Here is a 14,742-nt window from a genome sequence, read left to right on the forward strand (position 1 = left end):
TCAACTATTCCTATCTCTACCATCTCCCTCTTATTGTTTTCTTGCCTAAGCGTTGCTGACATTTTCCAAACTCTAGAAGGAAACTATTTTAATAATACGTACTTGATAGGGTATGTCACATACTCCCTGCAGCTCTGCATCAAGAAGATTTGAAAATAATCACCATCTGCGTGGACGTCTCTAAATTTGTAATAATTTAGAAAGTGCTTGGGGTTTTGATCCAGGGTTTTGGGTTTTTATTTTTTATATATACTGGGAAATCTTGCATTGGAGTTAAAGGAGATCTCTTGTTGAGAGGAATCTTATTTATGTTGCCTGTCCAACAATAATTTGAAGAAATAATAATAATGAACAGTCAACAGTAATTTAAAGAGAAATTAGCAAAGATCAGTCATGAGACAACAGAATGCGTTACCTCTGTCCACATGTGTACTTAATGCAATGTCTATCTTTGTGCTCTGAATGTTAATCTGAAGTGGAAAGGAAACGGAATCCTTTTCAAACAAGTTACAGTTATACGCCCTGCCTGAGAAGAAAAAGAAACCAGGATGCTAGCCCTGCTTTTTTCCTTTTCTTCTCTGCAGGCTTGGTAACAGCAGGCAGAGGCTGCAGGTCCTGCTTGGATGTAAACTTGAAGGATTTGCTGACACAGAGAAATAACTTCAAACAGCTCTTCCACAAGAGGCATTTTGCACTGTTCTGTCCTTACAAGTGCCTCTTTGAATGGCAATTTTGGACTATTTCTCCAGGTAGAGAAGCTTCTAAATGCCAATTTATTTCCTTTCATCTATCAACCTTAAAAGTATAACAGTATAAAAATTCATGAATTCATATTCACAAAAATCTGCTGTCCAGAGAGTATATTACCAGGGAATGTAGCATGATATGCTAAGATTTAGCTTATGGATCTAAACCTGGTCCCTGAGGAGTCAGCTTTAGATCCCTTTCATAGCACAGCATACCTCCTTTCTCTACAAAGAAGCATCAACAGGCCAGTTCTTAGAATAAGGCATTTATGAGGAAGAGGAAGAGGATCAGAATCTGGTCTTCGGTGAATAATGTTTATAAAGAGCTGGAAAAATGTACATGGCTCCTGGGCAGGGAGCAATATCAAAAGAGAGGAAGCCTCTGACAGGTATAGCCTCTCAAGAACATCTTGTAGTGACACCCCTATTTAGGCCCTATGGCTATAGGTATTAATCTGTTCCTCTATAACTGTCTGAAGAGGCATAGCTCATACTGAAAAAAAGTATGCCTCAAACAATGAAGAATGATATCTTCTAGGAGGAAATCCTATGTATTCAGAACAAAGCAGGAGAGATGATGACATGACAAAGATAAATGCAGTGCCCTAATGTTGCTGATGAGGGGGAACAAACATTCATTTAAATTCTGACAAGAAGTGACTTCTGTGAAAGTTCATATCAGCATAAGCGAATACAGCCATATAGAGAACTCAATGATTTAATATATATATAATGGTTTATATTCTACTGCCAGGAACAAATCCACATTTAAAATATCTAGAGCTCTCCTTACCATCTCTTCAGCCTTTTTTTTTTTCAGAGACATGTATTTACAGATTTCAAACTTTTTACACAGGTAAGAAAACTTTATGTCATGTTTTGTTTGTGTTTTTGCAGGCAGAAAGTACAGGAAACTCCAAACCACCAGTGAAAGTTTAATGGTGACAAGTACATCAAAATGGAAGGGACAAGATGATTTCACAGAAAATTGTAATTTTCTTTATTTAAAAGGGTTTAGGTGATTTTTATTGTTTAAGCAGAGATGAGGTGTTGATTTGAAAACTAAAGTAGTTGAAAGTTTAATGACACAGAGATAGAGAATGTTTGGAGATTATATAATTCATCACACCAGCATGGCTGTTTTAAAATAGATATTTATGTATCTGTCTAGATTGACGGCTACAGATTTTCCACTGCTTCACCTATTTCACCGTGCAATGTTTTGGCATGCAGAATATGCATGGCTCTGAGGTCAAATAGAATCAACATACTATATATGCACAGGGATTAGTGTGCTTTCATTCCAGATTATTACATATTTCATAAAAGTTTTCCGGACTTCATAGTAATACAAAAGTCACAACACCTTCTGTCCTTCTCCATGTTGTGCGTTAGATCATTAGATCATGAAAAGCATAAAGCCAGTGTCATTTTCCTCACAGGCTTCACACACACTCTCCTACTGAAAAGGTACAAAATTCATTAAATTAAGTCCTTAACTCCAGGATTCAAGAGGGTCTTCATGAGGATCTTTTTTCATTCTTTATAGATAAGTACTTTAAACAAATCTCATTAGACAGGCATTTGAAGGTGAAACTGAGGGATGTTCTGGAGTATGCTTAGACTACAAGCGCTGCTATGACTGCAGCTCTAATAGGCACACTTAGCCTGATTAGGTACTGCCAGCAGTATGGAGCTCAGACAGACTAATCGCTGGAATTGACCCAACACTCAACTGGGTCTTGCAGCCCATGCTGGGCTCTGTGCTACTGATATCCACGTCAGGCAGTTTACACTACTTTGAGTGCATCTACAAGAGAGGCCACAACAACAACAGCTTTACAGACAAATTCCCAAATTGTTAATACTACCAACATTTTCTGTAGGCTACTAAGTACCATTATCATCAAAATTCATGTAGAAAACAAGTGCAGTGCTACAGACCACTTAGCATGGCCTACAAAATGCCTGTGAGACACAGGAACCACTGATACAAATGCAGTCTGACTTTATTGATGTTACAGGTGGGTGGGAGGGGAAGAGGAATTGCACAGATGTGGAAGACTGCATGCTGCACCAAGTATTACCGAAGGAGCTTTGACCTTGTCAGCCAAAGAGTGTATCTGCATCTGGATCAATGAAAACAAATTGACCATGTTAGTAACTTGTAGTATTTCTATACAAATTACTATATTTGTGTTTGCTTTCAGTCATGCTTCCCTGTCTTTTTCAATAATTTGTTTTAGATAGCAAGGCAGGGAAGTCCTTATCAAAGAGGTCATGAACTGTAAAGGGTGGAATATTTAAATATAAGCATCTCTGGCCTACAGAAATCACTGCAAATCAGTGACAGTTTCAGGATTCTTGATGTATTGGCCTTTAATCCTGGGAAGAGGAGAAAATGGGTCATCCTTTTCACGTTGTTCTGCAGAGAGTAAAATCTGGTGAAACAACATGAGCTTGTAAGTTTCAGTTGATAATTTCTGCCCTTTTCACGAACTATCAAATCAGTCAGCTGAGAAATGCAGTGCTAAGGGTATAAGAGAATAAGGGGAAAAATACTGAAATATAGTTTTAGACAGTTCAATACAATGAGAAAAAAGTCATAGAGTACTGTTGAACAGAAGTTAAAGAAAATGTGTCCATTCCCATAGGGTGCTTGAAATATATAGCAGAGAGACCATATGTGTATTATGAATAAATCACATATGGATTGAAGTGTTTCTTACAAAAGGAATTTTTCAAAGCTAATTGTCAAATGTCAATTTAAATATACAACACACAACATTAAATAAACAACTTAATTGCCCAACTCTTCATGTAGACCAGCTAATTTATACTTCAGGCATATGAGACAAAGAAATTTATTACCTCAGATTTGTTATATAGCTTTAACAACAGAAAGAAGAAATCTGAAGAATAGACTAGGGACTGCTAATCCTACAGAAAGGGTAAAGCAGCCAGGTGAAACAATCTGTCAGTCTTGGTCACAGACAAGGTACTTAGATTTTCTTTCCCCTTCAGTACCATTCTGAAATTATCTGAAATTAGAGGCCTGTGCTATTCCAGAATTTAAAAATAGAGAAATTGACCCTTTTTTTTTTTTTTTTTTTTGGTGCTTCCTGCATTCTGGGAAGTGATCAGAAGTCAACTCGATCAGCAGTGTCATGCAGAGCAACTCCAAGGCTGCTCTTTGTGGTCTGTTCCTACAGCATCCAACAGATTGGAAGTGGCAGTGCACAACTGGAGCATAACAGCCCCCAGTCTAGATTACAGAATCTTGTGGCTACCTGCAAGATGCTTCCTTTGCTAGCAGCTGGTAGATGACTTGGCACAGAGTTGCCCCAGCTGTTCTATGGCTTCTATACAGTAACCTTATTGGGGTTTTTCCACCGAGGCTTTGCCTACTGTTTTATGTTGTAAAGGGACTGACATCCCAGTGTAGCCAGCCAGGAACTGTGCCCAGTGTAGCAGGAGGAAGATCAAGGATCTAATGGGTGCCAGGCCTGGTTTCATTCCAAATAAGCAGTGTCCAGACTGTGTTGTTTAAATAAAAGAGTGCATGAACTTCTGCATTAGATATTCACATTGTGTTAGCCCAGAGCACAGCAATAAGATGTTCAATTACTTTTGGGGAGAACAAAAAGTGTATTAGCATATTTATCATTATACTTTAAGACTGAATACTCATTAAACATGCATAAAAGAATGTAAATGAAGTGAAATCCTCACAGGCAATTTTCAGACACAGGACCTCACCACTTCAACCAAAACCTTTTGCCATGGTGTTCTGTTAAGTGTTTTCCCACTGCCTCTGAAAAAAAGCAATTGCATTTTCAGAGTAGTTAGTATTTACTTCTCCTTTTGCCTCTGCTACCACCTCTTTATCCCTACAAATCATAAGATGTAAGTAAGTAGGCTACATTCTAGTCCAGCTATGTACGGCCTTTGCTAACAGCTTCCTTCCAGTACCAGTTCCTGAAAACAGAAGATATTTAAGAAAATCAGTATTTTTTTTCCTTTGTGATTTATAATCATTTCAGAATAGCATGGGTTGATTTAAAGAATCTTGTTGTTTTGTGTATACTCATCTATGAGTGCCTGTGTTAAGGGGAACAAATTAATTGTGATATTTAAAATTATTGGTTTTAGAAGCTAAATCTGTCCTGAGACTAACACCATGTATCTACAAAATAAAACAGGCTGTTTGTCTTATTTGTCTAATCTATGTTGTTATTTATTATGTATATAGCTTCATTGATAGATAGGATGCTTAAAAAACAAATACAGATGAGTTCAGTTTTCTTTTGATTTGAGCCATCACAACAGTCTTAGAATCTTGCATAACAAGTGCACCAGGCACAGGTTTATCCCCCAACCTTCCCAAAAGCAGGAACCTTTCTTACTAAATCTCCCTCGCTATGCTAAATTCACATTGAAACTCTACAGTTTATACCTAGCAAGAGTACTATACTCTTCATATCTGCTGTGTCCTTCACTAGGAGTTTGGCTGGAGAAAGACTGACTAAAATCTAAGAAATATTTCACAATTTGGACTAATGTCAGCAAAGAATATTGAAGGAGTAATCCTAGCCCTGTTCTTTAAATGTTTTCCCCGTTTCTATGGCCTGAGCACTGAAATAATCATAGTATCAAGTATGACAGATGATAGAAAATTATGTTCCTTTCACTTAGTTTGCAGCACTTATGTCAGAACAGGGGTTGGTTTACCCTCTGTAAAATAAGAAATCATAAATGGCCCATTTGATAACATAATATTCATTGAGATTGCAATTATGGCTACAGAAAGATGCAGGAGAGGACAGTGGTAAATGGGTCAGGGAAGGTGGAAAAGTACTGTATTGGTTTTGCTGCTGGAAAGAATTACTTTAGTGTGACACTTCATTATTCATGCTGACAATTTGGCACAGGGGAACTGTCAAATGTGTAAATATGCTCTAAAAAGCTGAGATAAAACATGAGGTGGCTTACATTTTCCTAATGAATAACTGTACTTCAGCAGAAAACAAAAAAAATCAAGTTTTTAGGAAGAAAATAATGTATTTGCAGCATTACTGTTGGAGAATGTTACTTTATACAGCATGGCAACTCCAAAAGATTCAGGCTGTTAAATAACATGCATATACTGGACAGAATATCAAAACCATCTGTATCTTAACAGACAATATGATATTACAGTAGATTTGACCTTGGAACTATAGCACTTAACATCCTTGGCTTGCAAGTACAATGCTTTTCATAAAAAAAGAGCAATGCTTATTAAAAGGCATTGAAATTCCTGATTTTATTATTTCCAAGTACCAAGCAAAATAAAAATTAAGCCTTCCTCTATAGCAAGAGGCTTAAAAGTTAGTACCAAGCAGACAAATGAAATTAATATTCTGATCATAGAATCATAGAATCATTTAGGTTGGAAAAGACCTTTCCACCAAGACACCAAGTCCAACCGTAAACCTAGCACTGCCAAGTCCACCAAGAAACCATGTCCCTAAGCACTACATCTACCAGTCTTTTAAATACCTCCAGGGATGGGGACTCAACCACTTCCCTGGGCAGCCTGTTCCAGTGCCTGACTACCCTTTCGGTGAAGAAATTTTTCCTAGTATCCAATATAAACCTCCCCTGACTCAACTTGAGGCCATTTCCTCTCGTCCTATTGCATGTTACTTGGGAGAAGAGACTGACCTCCACCTCGCTAGGTGAACCTGAAAGAAAGTTGTAGTGAGGTGGGGGTTGGTCTCTTCTACCAGGTAGCAAGCCTCAAGTTGTGCCAGGGGAGATTTAGATTAGATATTAGGAAAAATTTCTTCACAGAGAGAGTGGTTAGGCATTGGAACAGACTGCCCGGGGAAGTGGTGCAATTACAGTCCCTGGAAGTGTTCAAAAAACATGTGGATGTGGTGCTTAGGGACATGGTTTAGAGGTGGACCTGGCAGTTAGGTTAATGGTTGGACTCGATGATCTCAGAGGTCTTTTCCAAAATTAATGATTCTATGATTCTCGCTACAACCTCCTTTCATGTAGTTGTAGAGAGCAATAAGGTCTCCCCTCAGCCTCCTCTTCTCCAGGCTATACAATCCCAGTTCCCTCAGCTGCTCCTCATAAGACTTGTTCTCTAGACCCTTCACAGCTTCCTTGCTCTTCTTTGGACACATTCCAGCACCTCAATGTCTTTCTTGTAGTGAGGGGCCCAAAACTAAACACAGTATTCGAGGTGCAGCCTCACCGGTGCCGAGTACAAGGGGACGACCACTTCCCTAGTCCTGCTGGCCACACTATTCCTGATACAAGCCAGGATGCTATTGGCCTTCTTGGCCACCTAGGCAAACTGCCAGCTCATCCGGAGTTTTAAAACTGGAGTAGACAAGGTCCTAAGCAAACTGGTCCACCTGTTAAGTTGGTCTTGCTTGGAGCAGGAGGTTGGACTAGATGGTCTACAGAAGTCTCTTCCACCCTAAATTTTTCTAAGACTCTGTTCATGCATTCTTCAGACCTGACCTTCATGCATGAGAGGGGCTTATGGGCAGGCACAGCTGAATCTTTTTCCTGAACCAGGATATTGCCTAGAATAAACTTTGCTTTTTACCAGTTTGCATTAAAAAAAAAAAAAAAAAAAAAGGAATTTCCACTTTGAAAAGTTCAGATAGCTTTCAAAGAATCCTAGATCCCTCTACAATAATAAAGATTATTCTCTCACAGAAAGGGAGTCCACATACTTGAAATTCACATACTTGGAAATACATTCATTTCTGGGTGGGCAACAGGAGAAAGACATCTCAAGACTTGCCCTATAAATTTGCTGTATAAAAATAAATAAATGAAAACTAGTACATTGTTCTGAAACCTTAGACTTCACCGAAGTACTTATACAGACTAGAAAAAGCACCTGGTAGTTCATGACATTGTTTTGTTAATGGAACCTGGCATAGTGCAGAAAAGTTTTACTTTCCCACCCATGAATCTAAGACAGATTTGCATTTAAACACCAAAAAGATAACATTAACGTCTACTATTTGAAAGTAATTCAAGAAGCCCTGCAAAATCTCATGTTAAGAAACTTGCTCACCAATATCACTTAAAGAAAGTTTACTTGATAGTGCCATGTGAACCATGACTTATACTAGGCCAGTGCCCTAGAAGGACATTGCAGAGCAGTTAGCAATTTTAACAGGTCCAATGCAGCCAATGTGTTTGTGTGTGAACTTAAAGGAAATTTCTGAAGAGCCTGAATGTGAGAAAATATCAAATAAAGAACAGCTTATGAGTGATTTAAAGGTAAAGTCACATAAAACTGTTGAGATGCGAGACAGTGATGTTTACCACATTCCTACTGAAATCCCCTTGGTACTTTCAAGCCTGTATGAGAATAAATCTTGTGTTACAACTTCCTTTTCCAGATAAACAGACTTTATCAGACCTCAAGTCTAGAAGCACTTCTTTACACTGCTAATATCATATGTTTGCCTATGCTGGGAAAGAACTTGGAGTACTCCTATGATTACCTTCCTATCTGGAAAAACAGAAAAAATTACTCTGTGGTTGCCTTTACGACCAATAAGAATATTGAAAGATCTATTCCCAGTGGGAGAAATCCTCTCCAGTTAGCCAATTGTGAGTTAATAGGACATACGTACAAGTGTTCAGCAGGAAATTCTTCCCGTCCTCAGAGTACCTGCAAAGCAGAGCAAACATGTCAGAGAATTGCCACAAGAGGGCTGGGAAGCAAAACTGTAAGACATGGCACACGCTGCATGCCTGCCTAGGTTCACAGGGGGATCCGTAAGTACTGTGCTCCTTTTCAGCCTAATCTGCTCAATATATGCCACAATCTTATTAACTAGTTTTAAAATGCCTCAACTTCTTCACTGTTATACTACCACAGCTTGGTTCCTCATGCAAATTGGTTCCATTGCTGAGGAGCAGACTCTTAACTTCAATTTAATCTGTGAATTAACCATTTGACTATCCATATATAGAAATCTTGCACTGACCTGCAAAGTACTCACTCAAGTTTTATTTGGACGACCCTATATTAAAACAAACCAACCAAACAAACAGTTTGAAGGAAAAGTGAGGGAGCATTGTGCTCCCACAAGAGACGGCCTTCTATTCAAGGCACCTCATTTATTCTGTAAGAGTTCTTTATTATTCCTCTATATGAACTTCCCTAATTTACCTATGAAGGATATGAAAAGGTCACAGAAATCATCACAATCTCCATCATGCAGGAAATGGCCACACAATCCCAATCAAAATTGACAAACCTCAAAGAGAGAAAGGTGTCAGAATTTAACTCTTCAGTTTTACTTGGCCATAGAGTATCAGGGAATTTATTTTTTCTTTTTCTTTTCCAGATATAACCTACTTTCATAGATTCACACAAACAGAAGATGGATAGGACATTTTATTTTTGAGAGTATCATTAATTCTTGCTCTTTCATGGGGTAAACAAAACAATAAATTACATTCTATTTTGTGAGAGAGAATAAAAACTGAAATAGAGAAAGTGGCTAAGTGGATTTTAGTATCATCAATTTCAATACAAAATTAATTCAGAAAATAGAGTAGAAGCATAAACCACAAAAAAGCAAACGGGAAATATTTAACATGTAAAAAGCTAAATGAGTCTTCTAGCTGAGTAGCTGCAGATAAGCAGAACAATGTGTCATAAGAAGCGTTAAATTATCTGGTAGCATAATGACTAAATTCTTAAATTTTCAAAAGAGAAAAATGAATTTGGGTGTGTCAATTTTGTTTGTTTAATGAGGTTTCTTACAGGAACAAGAAATGTGCACCCACTCCCTGAAAAACGTATCTTCATTTTAACCTGGATAAAAGAGGAACTGCTTACTTTGAAGAGTTCCAGAATTCAACTCTGATTTGAGTGGCATCATTTTTTCTGTAATTAATGAGATTTTTAGGAGTCTTATTATAATTTTACATTTTGCTGCACATAATGTTTATAAGCCACATTTAGCAGGGAAAGATTGCTTAACTTGCGATCTGCATCAGCACTGATACAGTTCTACTTCCAATACCAGCAAACCAGACCAAAGAATAAGACTGTGTGGTAGGCAAACAAATCCAGTGTTTTCTGAGGAACTCCAGCAAGGTCAGATGAAGGGGAAGCCAAAGGCATGCGCATTCACACCAAAGGTGTGTGATCTCTTTGTGGGCAAACGAAAAACACTAAAGAATAAACCACTGAAGTAAGAATCAGTTGAGATGACAAGGAAAGCAGCTGATAAAGAATCACAGAAAACGTGGGATACCAGCCATGATTCTCAGGTTGTCCTATACAGTAACAGGATGACCTGTATTAAATGACTAGGTCTCACTTAGCATACAAAAAACAAAAACACAAGAGAAAAAGCTTTTCTCATATTTTTGCAGCAACTGGCTACTTTTCCCAGTGTTTAGTATCCCACATTTTCCTGACTGATGCAGAGCAAGCTGACGCAGAGTAACTATATAAGTAAAATAAATGCAAAGTCAGACTTGCTGTGTGTTAATGGTAGCACATGCTTGTTCACATTGACTCACACATGAATGCTCGTAAATGTTTAGCAGCTCTAATATAAAAAGACAATTTCTCTCTATCTTTAAACCAGCTTTCCTAAATTGTCTTAATAAGATAACATTCCTTCAGCAGAAAAAGGAAATGGAGCCAAGGTCAGATAGACTAACTTCCATCTAATTTGTGCTTTGGCATTAGAAAGACCAAAATATCCCAGGAGGCTTTGAAGAGAGAGTCAGAAGACCTAGCACAGGAACCAGCACAGAAAGGAAAAAAGGACTCATCTCGAATTTGCACCTGAATATGAACTTACAAAACTTCTTACCAGAAATTTTGAACAACTATAGTCTATGTGAGTTTGGAAGTTAGAATCATAGAATCGTTAAGGTTGGAAAAGACCCTTAAGATCATCGAGTCCAACCATTAACCTAGCACTGCCAAGTCCACCACTAAACCATGTCCTCAAGCACCACGTCTACCCATCTTTTAAATACCTCCAGGGATGGAGACTCAACCACTTCCCTGGGCAGCCTGTTCCAATGCCTGACTACCCTTTCAGTGAAGAACTTTTTCCTAATATCCAAACTAAACTTCCCCTGGTGCAGCTTGAGGCCGTTTCCTATCGTCCTATCGGTTGTTACTTGGGAGAAGAGACTGACCCCCACCTCACTACAACCTCTTTTCAGGTAGTTGTAGAGAGCCATAAGGTCTCCCCTCAGCCTCCTCTTCTCCAGGCTAAGCAACCCCAGCTCCCTCAGCAGCTCCTCATAAGACTTGTTCTCTAGACCCTTCACCAGCTTCATTGCCCTTCTTTGGACACGCTCCAGCACCTCGATGTCCTTCTTGTAGTGAGGGGCCCAAAACTGAACACGGTACTCGAGGTGCAGCCTCACCAGTGCCGAGTACAGGGGCATGATCACCTCCTTGGTCCTGCTCCCCACACTATTCCTGAAACAAGCCAGAATGCCATTGGCCCTCTTGGCCACCCGAGCACACTGCTGGCTCATGTTCAGGCGGCTGTCAACCAACACCCCCAGGTCCTTTTCCGCCAGGCAGCTCTCCAGGCACTCCTCCCCCAGCCTGTAGCGTTGCATGGGGCTGTTGTGACCCAAGTGCAGGACCCGGCACTTAGCCTTGTTGAATCTCATACAGTTGGCCCCGGCTCAACGATCCAGCCTGTCCAGGTCCCTCTGCAGGGCCTTCCTAACCTCCAGCAGATCGACACTTCCACCCAACTTGGTGTTGCCTGCGAACTTACTGAGGGTGCACTCAATCCCCTCATCCAGATCATCAATGAAGATATTGAACAGGACAGGCCCCAGTACTGAGGCCTGGGGAACACCACTCATGACCGGCCGCCAGCTGGATTTGACTCCATCCACCACCACTCTCTGGGCTCGGCTGCCCAGCCAGTTTTTAACCCAACGCAGAGTGCACTTATCCAAGCCGTGAGCAGCCAGCTTCTCCAGGAGAATGCTGTGGGAGACAGTGTCAAAGGCCTTACTAAAGTCCAGGCAGACAACATCCACAGCCTTCCCCTCATCCACTAAGTGGGTCACCTTGTCATAGAAGGAGACCAGGTTAGTCAAGCAGGATCTCCCTTTTCATAAACCCATGCTGGCTGAGCCTGATCCCCCGGTTGTCACACACGTGCAGCGTGATGGCACTCACCAGATGATCTGCTCCATGACCTTCCCTGGCACCGAGGTCAGGCTGACAGGCCTGTAGTTCCCTGGATCCTCCTTCCGACCCTTCTTGTAGAGGGGCATCACATTTGCTAACTTCCAGTCATCTGGGACCTCCTCGGTTGACCAGGACTGCTGATAAATGATGGAGCGTGGCTTGGCAAGCTCCTCTGCCAGCTCCCTCAGTATCCTTGGGTGGATCCCGTCTGGCTCCATGGACTTGTGAGCATTCAGGTGGAGGAGCAGGATGGTGACTGCCACCTCTTCAACAACTGGGACTTCACTCTGCATCCTATCTCTATCTCCCAGCTCAGGGGCCTGAAAACCCCGAGGATGACCAGCCTGACTATTAAAGACTGAGGCAAAGAAGGCATTAAGTACCTCAGCCTTCTCCTCATCCTTTGTGGCGATGTTTCCCTCCACATCCAACAAAGGAGGGAGATTCTCCCTGGCCCTCCTTTTGTCGCTGATATATTTGTAAAAACATTTTTTGTTATCTTTAACAGTGGTGGCCAGTTTAAGTTCTAGCTGGGCCTTCGCCTTTCTAATCTTCTCCCTGCATAACCTCACAGTATCCTTGTAGTCCTCCTGAGTTGCCTGCCCTTTCTTCCAAAGGTGGTAGGCTCTCCTTTTTTTCCTGAGTTCCAGCCAAAGCTCTCTGTTCAGCCAGGCCAGTCTTCTCCCCCACCTGCTTGACTTGCGGCACATGGGGACGGCCTGCTCCTGTGCCTTTAAGACTTCCATCTTGAATAACATCCAGCCTTCCTGGACTCCTTTGCCCTTCAGGACTGCCTCCCAAGGGACTCTGTTAACCAGACTCCTAAACAATCCAAAGTCTGCCCTTCTAAAGTTCAGGGTAGTGGTTTTGCTGACCCCCTTCCTTACTTCTCCAAGAATCGAAAACTCTATCATGTTGTGGTCGCTGAGTCCAAGACGGCATCTGACCACCATATTGCCCACCAGGCCTTCTCTGTTTGTAAACAGCAGGTCCAGCTGGGCACCTCCCCTGGTTGGCTCACTTACCAGCTGCGTCAGGAAGTTATCTGCCACACACTCCAGGAACCTCTGAGACTGCTGGGTTCTCCACATCAGCTTTTCATCCTGGAGGGAAAAAAAAAAAAAAAAGTCCCAAATTAGGAGGGCTAGTAAAAGCTAGGAGAATTCATGAAATGAATCAAATACAAGCAGCTATCGCAACTTTACATAGCTCAAAAAAGGCAAGTCTCATGCCCTACAAGTTCTCTCCCTCAGGAGAACTACTGCAAGTTTCTCCTGAGGGACACAGTCCCAACCGCAAGTATCACGCTCAGAAACCAGCTTTTCACAAAGCAGCCTGGAATCTTTGCTCTGGAGCTCACCCACTGCATATTCAAGATATGCTAATGCCAGGGAAGGAGGGGAGCACATTCTTTGAAGTGTGCTCCCAGGTGGAACGCATGAATGGAAATTCACACTTCAGAGGACATGTTTAGAATTACCCATTTGTTGCAAATTTAAACACTGCCTGTAAACACCCTAGATCAGGAACTGAAGATTTCAGAATTAGTGGCAGAGTCAGTATGTTTACACAGATGGGCATAGTGGGTGTCATCACCACTGCCCATTCCAAGCAGCCTGAGTGTAAGCCAACTCCATCTACAAGCCACATAGCTATGCCATACTCAAGCTGTCCTTTTTCAGGGTGTATTTGGGATGACAGCTATGAGGACTAGGGGTGCTTAATTCTGACCAGCCTGGAGCACAAGGAGAATGAGCTCAGGCCTGTCTGTTTCTGCCTGTGGAGACATTTTCTGAAAGGTCATGTCTCTGGACTTGACTGTGCTTTTTATTTAGGTTAATGGCTCACTGATCTTAGTGGTGTCAGCTCAGGCCATATCACCACTTTGCTATGTCCTGTTACCCAGGTGTGTGACCCAGCAGCCTATATCCTCTACTTTGCCAATGCCAGCAGGCTCTGTATCTTGGTCCGACAACTATCTCTGTATTTTCTCCATATCATGCCCTCTGCACAGAGTGCCTGTCCTGAGTCATTCTGAAAGTTCACTGTCCTGAATTTTAAGTCCATCCACCAGACACACTCCTTTCACAATACCTTAATCATAGAACCATAGAATGGTTTGGATTGGAAGGGACCTTAAAGATAATCTAGTTCACATCCCCTGCCATGGGCAGAGAAACCTTCCATTAGTCCAGGTTGCTCAAATGTAGTAAAGATAAGGGCTGGCGACCGGAAGATCACGTGCTGTACGGAAAGAGTTAAGGGTCGACCCTCCCTTGTCTCCGTCCCTTATAACATGACACGCCTACTGCTGGGGGTATAAAGCCCGGGTCGGTTGGAGGTCTGGTGGGATAACCTTGATGGGTAGTGTTTGTTACACAGTGGTGATCCCGATGTGATCAGGCAACAGTGATGGAGCTCGCGGAACTCATAAAGGTACTAAAGTCGGTAACGACAAGGGTGCTTAAAAGGGGGTTTGCGGCAAGGTGGCGCCGGCCTGCCGCATGTGGCGCGCTGATGAGGCATGAATCTCCTGGGAACGAAAAGCCAACAAGTTTAGTTTCGGAGGGGACACAGGCTGGCTGGGAAGGAGTGGCCTGTGGGACACAGACGGAACCGTTGTTACTGGGGGCTGAGCCAACGGAGGAAGGGGAGGTGCAGGGAGACTATGGTGCAGCGGGAACAAAGGAGTCGGGAAAGGTGTTCCCGATACAAGTGGGGAGTTTAGAGCGGCCGCCCACGGAACCTTCGGCACCTCCTGCACCGGCGGATCTG

At 41.7% G+C, this 14,742-nt stretch overlaps 1 long non-coding RNA gene across 1 annotated transcript in view; it reads right to left on the reverse strand.

The window, feature by feature from the left end:
* LOC148055205 (uncharacterized) overlaps positions 1 to 8,438 on the reverse strand; it is a 70,715-nt gene extending 62,277 nt beyond the window's left edge. The window contains exon 1 of the long non-coding RNA XR_015705815.1: positions 8,402 to 8,438. This is a non-coding gene — a long non-coding RNA (uncharacterized LOC148055205). The remainder of the gene's footprint in view (positions 1 to 8,401) is intronic.
* Between the last annotated feature and the right edge of the window lie 6,304 nt (positions 8,439 to 14,742).

The sequence above is a fragment of the Nipponia nippon genome, unplaced genomic scaffold (genome assembly GCF_047370975.1).
Source record: "Nipponia nippon isolate SJK-2023a ecotype South Korea unplaced genomic scaffold, ASM4737097v1 scaffold_26, whole genome shotgun sequence".
Classification (NCBI taxonomy): Eukaryota; Metazoa; Chordata; class Aves; order Pelecaniformes; family Threskiornithidae; genus Nipponia; species Nipponia nippon.